The sequence below is a fragment of the Macaca fascicularis genome, chromosome 4 (genome assembly GCF_037993035.2).
Source record: "Macaca fascicularis isolate 582-1 chromosome 4, T2T-MFA8v1.1".
NCBI lineage: Eukaryota > Metazoa > Chordata > Mammalia > Primates > Cercopithecidae > Macaca > Macaca fascicularis.
The window spans coordinates 41,215,596-41,228,125 of record NC_088378.1 but is presented as its reverse complement, the minus strand read 5'-3'; positions in this window follow the sequence as shown (position 1 = coordinate 41,228,125).

Below are 12,530 nucleotides of genomic sequence, written 5' to 3'. Positions count from 1 at the left end.
TGAAACGCCTTTATGTTTTTCTCTTCTTGGATCCTATTTTGCTGGAAAATGGTTTTTTTCTCAGTTGACAGAATTACTTTTCTCCACCTTGTCTTGCCACTCTTAATGTACACATGAGAGGCCCTAAGATAATTTCTGATGGCCTAGGGCTCCTTGGGAAAAACAGAAAAGGTACCACGGATTCCATTTTGGGAGAAACCTCTCTTTTCCTCATGGAACCCCAGGAATTAGAGGCAAATAGATGGCTCTCAAAATCCGTTTTTGTCTTCCAGCTATGCCTGTTTATTAGGCCCTAGAAACTGCATGCAGCTACTTGGGAGGCTAAAGTAGGAGAATCACTTGAACCTGGGAGGCAGAAGTTGCAGTGAGCTGAGATCACGCCATTGCACTCCAGCCTGGGCAACAAGAGCAAAACTTCATCTCAAAAAACAAAAAAAAAAAAGAAAAGAAAAAGAAACTGCATGCTTTCTTAGCCCTTTTCTTAAAGGACCCCACCCAGAGACCAAGAATCCAATTAGAAGATTGGCAAATGAAAAATCTTATAACTACTCTATCTTCTTGTCCATCTGTGTAGTTATAAAAAAGAGCTCTGATTAATTGGCTTAAAGAAAAATAAGCACTTAGATCAAATATTTTTGGAGGAGGAAAGGTAAAAGCTATAATGCCTTTTAGTTCTTGTGACTTTAATCTTTGAGAAATAAAAATAGTCTTAAAGATAATTGATAAAATGCAAATGTTCTTAAAATGTAAATGGGTGGTCTAAATTATGCAAGTCAGGTATTAGGTTTGCTAAATGTTTTAAGGTTGTAAACTGCTTTTTGGCCTTTGAGGACTGTTCAATCTGCCTGCTTTACAACTTGGTAAGGCATGGGGACATACGGAATTAACCACACCCTTAACTATGCTGGAAGGAATCAAACTTTATCAGCACCTAGTGCATAATTAAAACGACTTACCAGGTTTTAAACTAAAATTAAAAAGTGCTAAGAGGACCATTATAACATGTAATTGAGACCACTGAAAATAGATTTACATGCCAGGTATGTAAGAACAGTAAAATGTGTTATTAGTCAAAGATTATAAAAATGCATGGAAATGTAAATTTTTGCCTAAGTTATAAATTAGATAGGATAAAGCTAAAGGTTTAAACAAGTTGTGGAAGGTTTCTAAAAATTTATCTTGCAAAAGAAATTCTGTGTGTGAACATTGATTAAATCCAAAACTGTATTATATGGTTTTCCAAAGACTGAGCATTGAAATGAAAGCACAAAAAGGTTTTCTTAAGGCCCTAATCTACTCTTTAGCAGATTAGTAAATTAGTAATTTGTAAAGGGTTATAAAAAGTTTATAAGAATCTTACCTCATGATCAAACTGTTTAAGATTGGATAGAATTGTCTGTAAGCTTCTATTAAAAAATTGGGGTTAACATTAACAGTAAACTAATGTGAGGGTAAAATTTGCTTTCTCTCCCTTGTATAAGATTTTCATGTAATAGTAAAGGATAATTAAATATTTCAGTTTATCTTCCAGTTATACTGCCAAGGAAATGAAAGTGAAGACAGGAGACGAATTGTTTGGAAATCTAAGTCTTCCCTCTTAACGAGTAAAAGTTTTTTGCTTGTTTTAAAATTTTTGAGTCATCATTTTGGCAAAATAAATAACTTATGGTAATCTGAAATTCTGCCTGATAACATTGTTTTAAACCTCTAACATATTTAATGGGCTTCTCAAAATCAAAGGTCAGCTTTAAGGTTGTCTTCCCTGGAACATCCAGAAGAGAGGTAAATAGGATTACCTGACATGTTTATGGACATGGGATTGTCAAAATGATGTTTAATCTTCCTTGGGTTATATTTTAATGAAAAATAGTAATATATGTTCCAAAACTGTATGGGATTTCTAAAATTCTAATATCTGAGTCTATGCTATCAATCACAATTAAAGATGTTATGTCAGGTGATTATACACCACAGAGATAACCAAATTTCTTTGTCAGTTGTGTTTTTGACTGTAACTACCATGGACATTTTGTTATTCACAGATAATTGTTGTTTTGTTTTGATCTTCTTCAAAAGAGGATTTATAATCAGTTATAGAAATTTAACAGGTGCTCTCAAATGCAGGTTTCTGAAAACTTTGGAGATTGTGACATTGGAATAAAGGAAAAATGACAGGACTCATGAAAAGCTGAAATGTACATGAATATCAAGCAGAACAAGAGTTAACTGAACAGACTGAACTGATAGAAAATTGAAGTGATATTTTTTAAACTTTTGCTTAAAACATTGCTGATCAATTTTTTTTGAGCTATTCACAATCTTTAATAATTGAGTAACGTAGACTCCTGTGAACAAAATTTGGCATGTTTTTTTCCTCTCTGCCTGCTTCCTCTAGAATTTGGAAACTATCTGTGAGTATTCTTAGCTTAGGGCAATATGGTTATTTGCATCAGTGCAGTAAGAATCCACTTTCTTTTGCAGCAGAATGCAATTGAAGAAACTGGTTGTTTTACCAAGGCTTTGACTGGAAGGGTATGCTTCCCTTTAAGGAATCGAGCTCAACTTGCAAAGCCAATAAAAGCCCCTTGGGTAAACCAGCCTCATACCTTGTCTACACAGACCCCATACAGGGTTCCTAAACCTGTGGTGAGTAAAGAATATCACTTTCTAACAGGCCAAGGAACCCCATATTCTTGGGACCTCAAGAAGAGAGGAATTCACCCAATTCATAGGTATTTGAAGGTACAAACCCATGGGTGGACTCATCTTTATGAAGTCCTATCTGAAATTCCTTGTGGAATAGAGTTCCATCAAAGCCAATTTAAAAAGCCTATGTAAAAATAATTGTTCTTGTTGCACTTTGTGCAAATAACCAGACCAAGTGTAAGACCAAAGTTTATTTTGCAAACAACTCATTCCTATTATGATTTGTTTTTAACAAAAATGAGGACTGGGGAGAAAGAAACTATGTTTCAAAACATCATACATTTGTCATTAAATTCTAGACTAATTAGTTGTTTTTAAGTATTTTGCCTACATTTTAAATTAACCCTGCTTATTCCTGTGAACCAACCGGTGATCGCTGGCTGCAGCTCAGAAGAAACAAAAGGCATGGGTAATGTAAAAATCTGGAACAATATTCTAGTTCTGAACAATTATCCTACGAATCCTGCCAAGTAATGGGAGTAAATAGGGTGCCCATAACCCAGAGGTTTCTTTTTTAGGAAAATAAACTACGGGAGCTAACCAAAGCCAAGTCCCATGCACCCAAATCTTAGCAGGCATAACTATAGCCACCAGTTATCTGGGCATGTCGGCAGCCTCAGGATTTTTGAACTGTCCTTACCCTTCCCCATTTCATTTTGGTACATGTCTTCTAATAACCTGGTTTGTGTCTTCTCACCTTCAGGCCATCAAACTCTAGTCAGTTATGCAACCACAGCCTCGAATGTTGGTCCCCTTTACCAGATACCCTTAGATGGGCCTCTGAGGCAGACCCAACTGCTGTCTTTCCAAAACAGTGCCCCTTTTCAGGAGGAAGCCGTTAAGATTGGTCTTTGTCTTTATCCTTACCCTTATTCTAATGGCAGTTAGATGTACTTCTTTAGAGGGGGGAATGATAGAGGCAGAAGACAGCCAAATGCCATCCAGGACATTGTGTGCAGGGGGCTTGCCTAAACATGCCCATGGTGAAAAATTCCATCTTTTAACACATGCTCAGTAAGGGAAATAAATCAATGTAGAGTGGGCTCAGACTAAGGGCCTGCATGTGCACTGGGAGAATGGAGTGGAGCCACAAGGAACATGCAAAAAATCCTGTGTTGCAAGCGTCCTCCCTCTAGGCCAGGGACTGTTGCAGAAGAGGTGGGCACATGAGATTGTAAGGGCTGATTTGGAAGGATAGAATTAACTCAAACCCTTCAAATCAAGGATGAGTACATGGATGCCTAAACAGCTGGTAAAACAAGGGACTTTGCCTTCTGAGCTATTACATGGCACCTCTTCATCCACTCCAACCATAAAGAATTTACTGCTTCTTGTAGAATTAAAAGAAAATAGTAAGTAAAAGGATAAAGATACCAAGTGACAAAGCCTCCTGGTATAATATTTCCAGTTATGAGTCGTGCAGGTATGTATTTTTTAATTTTTTCAGAACAATTCTTGTGTTTTGTATAAATAATTGCTATAAGTCAATAACTAAACCCAAGATTACAGTAGCATAGAAGTTAAAGAAAAGTCATTTTTGTAACCTCACCTTTGACTTTTTTGCTTTGTTGACTTTTCACTTAAAAAATAATTTAAAGGGTAACGAATGTCTGTCTATGCCCATTTAATTGGGAATCTGGACTAGAACATTAACTGGCTATAAATCATTTGATTCTGAGTCCCTCAGTCGTAGGAGTCCCACTTAGGAAAAGGATGAACCCAGGGCAGGTAGCCACGCCACCCCAGCAATGCTATGGGAAAAAATAAAATTTTGGTGGTCATTAATGTTGCCTCTTATCATCATTATTTTTTTTTTATTTTTTTTTTTTTCAGGGTCCGAGGGGGAACAGAGTCTTACTCTGTTGGCTGGAGTGCAGTGGTGCAATCATGACTCATTGCAACCAGCACCTCCCAGGTTCAAGCAATTCTCCTGCTTCAGCCTCCCAGGTACCTGGGATTACAGGCATGTGCCATTACACCTGGCTACTTTTTTTGTATTTTTAGTAGAAATGAAGTTTCACCATGTTGGCCAGGCTGGTCTCAAACTCCTGACCTCAGGTGATCCGCCCACCTCGGCCTCCCAAAGTGCTGGGGTTACAGGCATGAGCCACTGAGTAGACAGCATTGATTATTGCTGGAGAAATCCTTTTATGGGACTCTTACATGATTATTCATAAAAGGCTGAGAAAAGGTGTTGCTAGTAAGCATGTTCTTAGTGGTCCTCTGGGGAGCATACATGCAATAGCTGTACACGCTTGTTCATACATCACATAACTCATTAGCATCTTAAATCTCCACCTAGGGGTGTGTTTTTCACTACTATCATGAGAACAGGGTCAGTTTGAGAAGAGGTAAAATCAAAGTGCAAATGCTGTCTACGGGAAATATTCCCTGCAGGAGATAGCTGTGCTTGCATGAGCTGGATTACAATGTGAATGCTGGGGCTTATTGTGTTAACTGTACTTTCTTCCTTGACTACCTGTCCTGCCTCATCGTCACTCCATTGTGACTCTAACAACTTTCACATATAATTACTCTCACTTCCATTCTTTTCTACTTAATGCCTTCCAGTGGCTGCCTCATCCTCACTCCATTGTGACTCCAACAACTTTCACATATAATTACTCTCACTTCCATTCTTTTCTACTTAATGCCTTCCAGTGGCTTCCCCTTCCTCAGAATGCACCCAACGTCCTTCCATCATGTTCAAGTTCCCTGGATCAGGCTGCTGGGTCCCTGACCTCACCACCAACACTCTGCCCTTTGCTCCCTCTTCTCCAGCCACATCGCCTCCTACTCCTTCGTTTGGCCTCAGCCTTCGGGTTTTGCTGTGCCCTCTGCTCAGATTTTCTTCCCCCGATGTCTGTGTGGCATCCTGCCTAACCCAACTCAGACCTCTGTTCATATGTCCCTGTCCAGCGAGGCTATTCCTCACCCCCTACCTGCAATGGTATCTTCCCATTATTCTCCCTCCCTGCACCTAGTGTGTCTCCATGGCACTTAGCGCCACCTGACAAAATAGTGATGTGTCATTTTATCTGCCTCCCCACCACAGGCACTAGGATATCAGCTCTATGAGAACAAGAACTTGTCTAATCCCTCCATATTCCCAGAACTTCAGACAGTGCCTGGCACAGGACAAGTGCTCAATAAATATTTGTCAACCAAACATATTGTCTCCACAACCCCCTCTATTTCACTTATATTAGTGTCAGTTTTACTCCTTTATTATGGTTTTATAGTTTCCAAATAAATATGTACTTATAAAAATAAAAAATATATTTCTCTCTCTATATATAATTTATTATATTTATTTATATATGTTATTATATATAACCTATAATATTAATATAATTTATTTTATGTATTACAGAGAGAGAAACACGTCTGTTTTATGTGATTCCAGAAATTTTGAAAACTTTTACAGAAGAATTGCAGGAATTCTTGCAAGTCAGAACTGATCAAAAGTCAATAAAATATGTAGATAAAAGTATAGGATTATAGTCAGATTGCAAAAAGCTAGATAAAATCAAAAACAAAAAACCAGCTATAACAGCTTGCCAAATTCAGTGAATTTACTTTACCTCAACAATTCTACCTATGTTACTGCATCTGTAGAACTGCTCATTTCCCATTATTTTAACTTCCCCTCTGTAGGACTGAGAATCAGGTATGACTCCCTCCTGGGACCTATGGAGACTCCTCTCTCTCTCTCTCCACACACCTTGATTCCTGCTTGCAAGTTTGGGAAACATCAAAGCAGCTATGGGTAGCCTGGGGGCATGCTCCAGCAGGAAGGGGAAAGAAATGGGAGGGAGAACTAAAGTGCATGAGCCTCTACTATAGGGAGATGGTTGGCAAAGTTTCCCTTATTAACCCTCCTAGCTATCTGGTAAGGTTTTTATAGTTAGGAATTTTTTCAAGTGAGGAAACTGAGGCACAGTGCATTAGTCCTTTCTCACACTTCTAATAAAGACATACCCAAGACTGGGTAAATAATAAATAAAAAGAGGTTTAATGGATTCACAGTTCCACATGACTGGGTAGGCCTCACAATCATGGCAGAAGGAGGAACAAAAGCACATCTTACATGGTGGCAGGCAAGAGAATGTGTGCAGGGGAACTGCCCTTTATAAAATCATCAGATCTTGTAAGACTTATTCACTATCATGAGAACAGCATGGGAAAAAAACACCCCCATCATTCAGTTACCTCCTGCCAGGTCCCTCCCACAATATATGGGGATTATGGAAGCTACAATGCAAGACAAGATTTGGGTGGGGACACGGCCAAAACATATCACACTTGAAATTTAGAAGTTGTTTTACTGTAATTTAGAAATTTAGAAGATATATGTCTTGAGAATACAATATAGTAGGAACTCAGAATGCAAATAAAACATTGAGGAGGCAGGGCTGGGGTCTTGTGGATGAAGGGTGGGAGGGAGGGATGCCTCAGGCTGGAACAAGTGCAGCTCAGAGTACAAGAAGCCAGCTAAGGGCCGACAGGGGAGCCCAAGGCCCAGCATGGCCCTTGGGCAAAAGCTTCTGCCAGGGTCTTGTTGGGCTAAGTGGGGAACGTGGATGTGGAAAAAGGTTGGAATCCTTCCCATGACTGAGGTGGAGCCCCTATTTTAAGGCATATGGGATGTTTAAGTGGGTTCAGTTAAAGAGTCCAGAGACCCCAGAAATCAAATGAAGTTAGTGAGTACTCTGGGTTTGTGTGGGAGCATTTGGGGGGAAAGAGAAATGGCATCCTACATGCCTTTAAGTACCAGGATGGGGACCCCATTGCAAACGGATGAAGCTCAAAGTACGTTTCGAGCGAATTGAACTCAGGTTTCACCTTTCTCCAAAGTGCATGCTTTTCCACTGTTGCCTGATGTCTCCAGTTTCCTATATTTCAAAAAGAAACATTAGATCTTCCACTTGCCTTTGAACAATATGTGTCACACTTTATTTAACTTTGACAAGCCAGCAGCCACATCCAGAAATAGCCTTAGGTGAAGCTAGAAATACAAAATAAGTTAGTCATGGTGGCTGCTCATATGCTACAGTAAAAAAAAAGTAATTTAGGTCACTATTTTAAAATGTAAAAGGTATTTTTCTTATTCTAAGGTTCATGAAGATTTTTAAATTTTGTTTAGAAGCTCAATGTACATCTTGTTGGACTGATACACCCCTAAGCAGTTGTCTGGCTACACGTTATCTTTGTTCTTAAAGAGTAAATTAACTAGTGAATCTAATAGTAAATGTTAATCCACCTCCCAGAAATCAAAGCAATAAGAAAGGGTATTTCCAAATTGAGCATGGTTACATAAGTCAGGCATCTTTTTCTTCTTCTCTGGAAATCATGAAAAAGCAACAATGAGAATTAAAATTAAACAGCCCTTCCATTTGGAACTTTTGCTTTTCATTCTTAACAACCCTTGGGTGAGAAAAAAATCTAAATTGCAGAATTGCTAAATAAAACTTAAAAAAGGAAAGAAAAGAAAAAAGAAAACATCACATTTTAGAGCCAACGAGGGAGCTTATACATCTCAGAGAAATTCCTAGTGTAAAAATTTGTATTGGTATAAAATAAAGAATAAAACAAATGAAACAAATATCTGACTCAGGAGTTTTTATTTTTTGAAAAATCCAACAAATTAAATCAAAGAAAAACAAAAGGAAGGAATTTTTAAAGGTAAAGGAGATAAAAATGAGACATGACTTTTTAAAAGTAGAATACATAAATACAAAATTTTGTTCCTTGAAAAGAAATTTAAAGATAAATAACCAATTTACTAAGAAAAAAAAATAAGAAAACAAGGGGAAAATCATTACTCAAAACAGGAAATTATAAAAGGGAGGTCACAGAAACAGAATTAAATAAATCATAAAGGAATAACTTACACCACTCTGTACCAATAAATTTAAAGGCATGAATAAAATAGTCTTCTAAAGAAAATATACTTTGTAGAAACTGAACCTAGATGAGATTAAAAAAAAAAACTAAACACACTAATTACCATAGAAGAATTAGAATTAGAAAATTGTCAAATAATACTATCCTATATTTTCTGCCCCCAACTTCCAAAAGCACCCAGATGATTTCTCAGGGAAATCTATCTATCCTTAAGAAGCAGATAATTCCTAGGTCACTCGATTAATTTATCCAGCTGATGAGTTGACTGCAACATTACATGATTTTGCAAAGGTCATTGTTGCCTATGAGCATCTGAGCTCGTGAGTATCTGACCACAGTAACCTCACGGTCTGGAGAATCTCAGCCCCTTCAACTCAGGACTCCTACTTCAGATCATGAAAAGCAGAAAAGCACCTTCCGGTTCCTTTAGCTTAATTCTTGTAAATTCATGGCAGTTGCTAAAATCACATTCCTTTATATTGATTCACTAGACATGTGATCAGTGCTTACTGTGTCCCCAGGCTAGTCCTAAATGCTGGAGTTAAAGCAGTGAACAAAGCACATAACATCCCTGAGCTTGTGGAGCTTATATTCTAGTTGGGGAGATAGACAGCAAGAATAAAATAAAACATAGCCTGCCAAATGATGATAAGTGTTTTGGAAAACAAGCAGATAAAGGTGCTAGGGACAGCTGGTGGGGAGAAGTGCTGCTATTTTGGGTGTCATAGAATTCATTGATAAGGTAATATTTGAGCAGACACATGAAGGAGGTGAGGGAGGAAGCCTGGACATCTCAGGAAGAGCATCAGAGCAGAGGGAACCTTGCTAATGTGGGGATGCACCTGATATGATTGAGAAACAGCAAAAAGACCACCCAGGAGGGAGCACCATGGGTTGGGAGGAGAGTAGTAGGAAATAAATTTAGAGGTAATGGAGCCTGGTTATATAGGGCTTAGTAAGGGACTGTAAAAATGTTGATTTTCAATCTGAGTGAGATGGGAAGGCATTGCAGGGTTCTGAATAAAATGTTCTATTCTGACATTTAATAGGAACACTCCACCTGATGCAGAGAACAGTGACAGAGGCAGACAGACCAGTGAGGAGGCTGTGGCCACAGTCCACACAAGAGATGATGATAGCAGGTTACTCAAATGGGTACAGTGGAGGAGGTGACAACCAGTTGTATTCTGGTAATGCCATGAAGATCTTTTCAGGATCAAACAATACATACAAACATACTGGTGCATGGGCATAATGATTGATGATATCCAGTAGGAGTTTCAAGGTGACCTTGGGTGAAGAATAATCAAAGCTATATATTGGGTACAATGTACATTACTCGTTTGAGAGGTGCACTAGTATCTCAGACTTCACCACTGTGCAATTCATCCATGTAACCAAAAACCACTTGCACTAGCACAGCTATTGAAATAAAAATATCTAAATATTTTTTTAAAATTACCACTCCTTTATGTTTTGGTTTTCAGAAATAAATTTAAAAAAAATTTAAGAATAATCAAAGCAAAATCAATAGCATCTTTTATCCCAAAAAATAAGAGTGAAGAGCAGGAAAAGTTAACCTCATGAAGCCCTAAGTCCTATCAGTGGAGATTTTAAATAACATATTAGTGATCACAGTCCAAAAACGAATCCGAATTAAACTGACTCAGATTATTCATTGTGCTTATCACTTGTGTTTGAATAACAATGTTTCTTTTTCTTTTCTGAATTCAAGTTCACAAACTATTTTGAATTTTTGCATGCCAATTATTTCCAGAATGCAGAACTGCTTAGAGGACACAGGTATTACTCGGTGGAGTTATTAAGGTCCCAGCAAATAAGAAAGAACAAGTTGTTTCCTTGTTGTTGGCTCTATAGCTCTGTAGTTTTCCAGAGAGAAGGGTGGTTTTCAGATTATCATCCATTATGAAAGTTTTAAAAGATGCTCAGCTGCCTACCAAATCATAGGATGAAGGAAAGGGCCTAGCAGAAAGACAGTCGCTCTGACTTCCCTTCAATGGACAGCACCAAAGTCATACTGAACACCAGTTTTTAAAGACTTTTCTGAAAAAAATAAGAAACACTTAGCCCTTTGCTACCAAGACCCGGTTGAAGAAAATGCTGTTGGTTCCCTGAGGGCTGGCTCTGCTGTCTTGTGCATTTCTGCATCCCTGATGTCTAGCACAGTGCCTGGCATATAACAGATGCTCAGTAAACATTTGTTTGAGTGAATAAACAATTCGAGAAGCCAATGGACAAATCTTCTTTCACATCATTCTATCCCTTTATGGAATGTCTATTACAAGTGAAGAATAACACAATAGCGGTTTTATAATACTCCTCAGGCCCTGAGGCTAACCAGACCTGATTTCAGTCCTCACTTTATCACTACTCACTATAGAGCCCTGGTCAAGTTCTCTCCACCTCTCTATCTATGTCTCAGTTTCTTCATCTGTAACATCAAATGAATAATAGTACCAACCTCCTAGGCTTCTTACGAGGATTAACAAAGACAAAATATGGGAAAAACGTAACATGGTGTCCCATAATTATGAGATCTTATTATTGACACTACAGTGGTATTAAAATTACCAAAAGGAAGACAGCATCTTGTAGGTAAACTTTATTTATTTATTTATTTATTTATTTGAGATGGACTTTCGCTCTATCGCTGCCCAGGCTGGAGCGCAGTGGTACAATCTCGGCTCACTGCAAACCCCACCTCCTTGACTCAGCAATTCTCCTGCCTCAGCCCCACTGAGTAACTGGGATTACAGGTGCACACCACCATACCCAGCTAATTTTTGTATTTTTAGTATAGACGGGGATTCACCATGTTGGCCAGGCTGGTCTGGAACTCCTCACCTCAAATGATCCACCTACCTCCACCTCCCAAAGTGCTGGGATTACAGGTGTGAGCCACCGTGTCCGGCCACATCTTGTAGATAAACTTTAAAAATCTTTTTTCTTTGTTATGAACAATTTTAAATATATACAAAAGTAGAGTGTAATAAACCTGACAACCAGTTTCAACAATTATCAGCTCATGGACGGTCACCCCCTTTCCCAGGCCTTTGTATTATTTTGAAGCAAATCCCAGACATGATGCCATTTCATCTGTAGTACTACAATAGGTAGCTCTAAAAAAATAATAAAAATAAAACCCAAAATTCCATATCACACCTAAAAATAATGAATAATGATTCCTTAATTAGATAAATGGTTGGTCTACTGAAAGCCACAAGAAGAAAGGAAGAAGAGAATCAAGTCTGTTCAAGACAGGGGTTTAAGCAAGTTCTCCCCAGAGTCAACACAATGATGGAAATACCCATTGTCACCATCAAGGTGGACTCTCCCTGCTGCGGAGTGGGGCTGAGGTGGGGGGAGGGCAGGGAATGAAGCCAGCATTTCATGCCTGAAAGGAGTCAGAGCGGAGATCCCCTAGTGATTAAAACTTTCTTACTTCCCAAACAAAACAGCATTTCATTTGAAACAATTCTGTACAAATTCTTCTGCTTCCAGATTGATGGGAAATTAGAATTTAATTTTATCTTTTCATCTACCTTGAGGCCTTGTTGACAGTGTTGGTTTTTATGCAGGTTCTATTACACAATTAGAGCTAATTGAACAGTGACAGAACTGGTCTGGTTTGTGAAATTTAACAGAGCATGAACGCTCATGTTTTGGGGAGAATTCAATTATTAAATACGTTTTGCTTATCCCACTTCCCCTAATTTCCCCTCATTTGTTTGACAAAGTCAGCAACCCAGTGGAAACCTCAATATCATTCACTGCTGCTCTCATCATAAAACCTCGAATTTAAATATTTTCCTTTTTTTCTTAGCTGGAACTTGGAGCAGTTTGATTGCTTCAAAATGAGATCTACTGGTATTGAAGCTGTTGAACATCAATAGTTC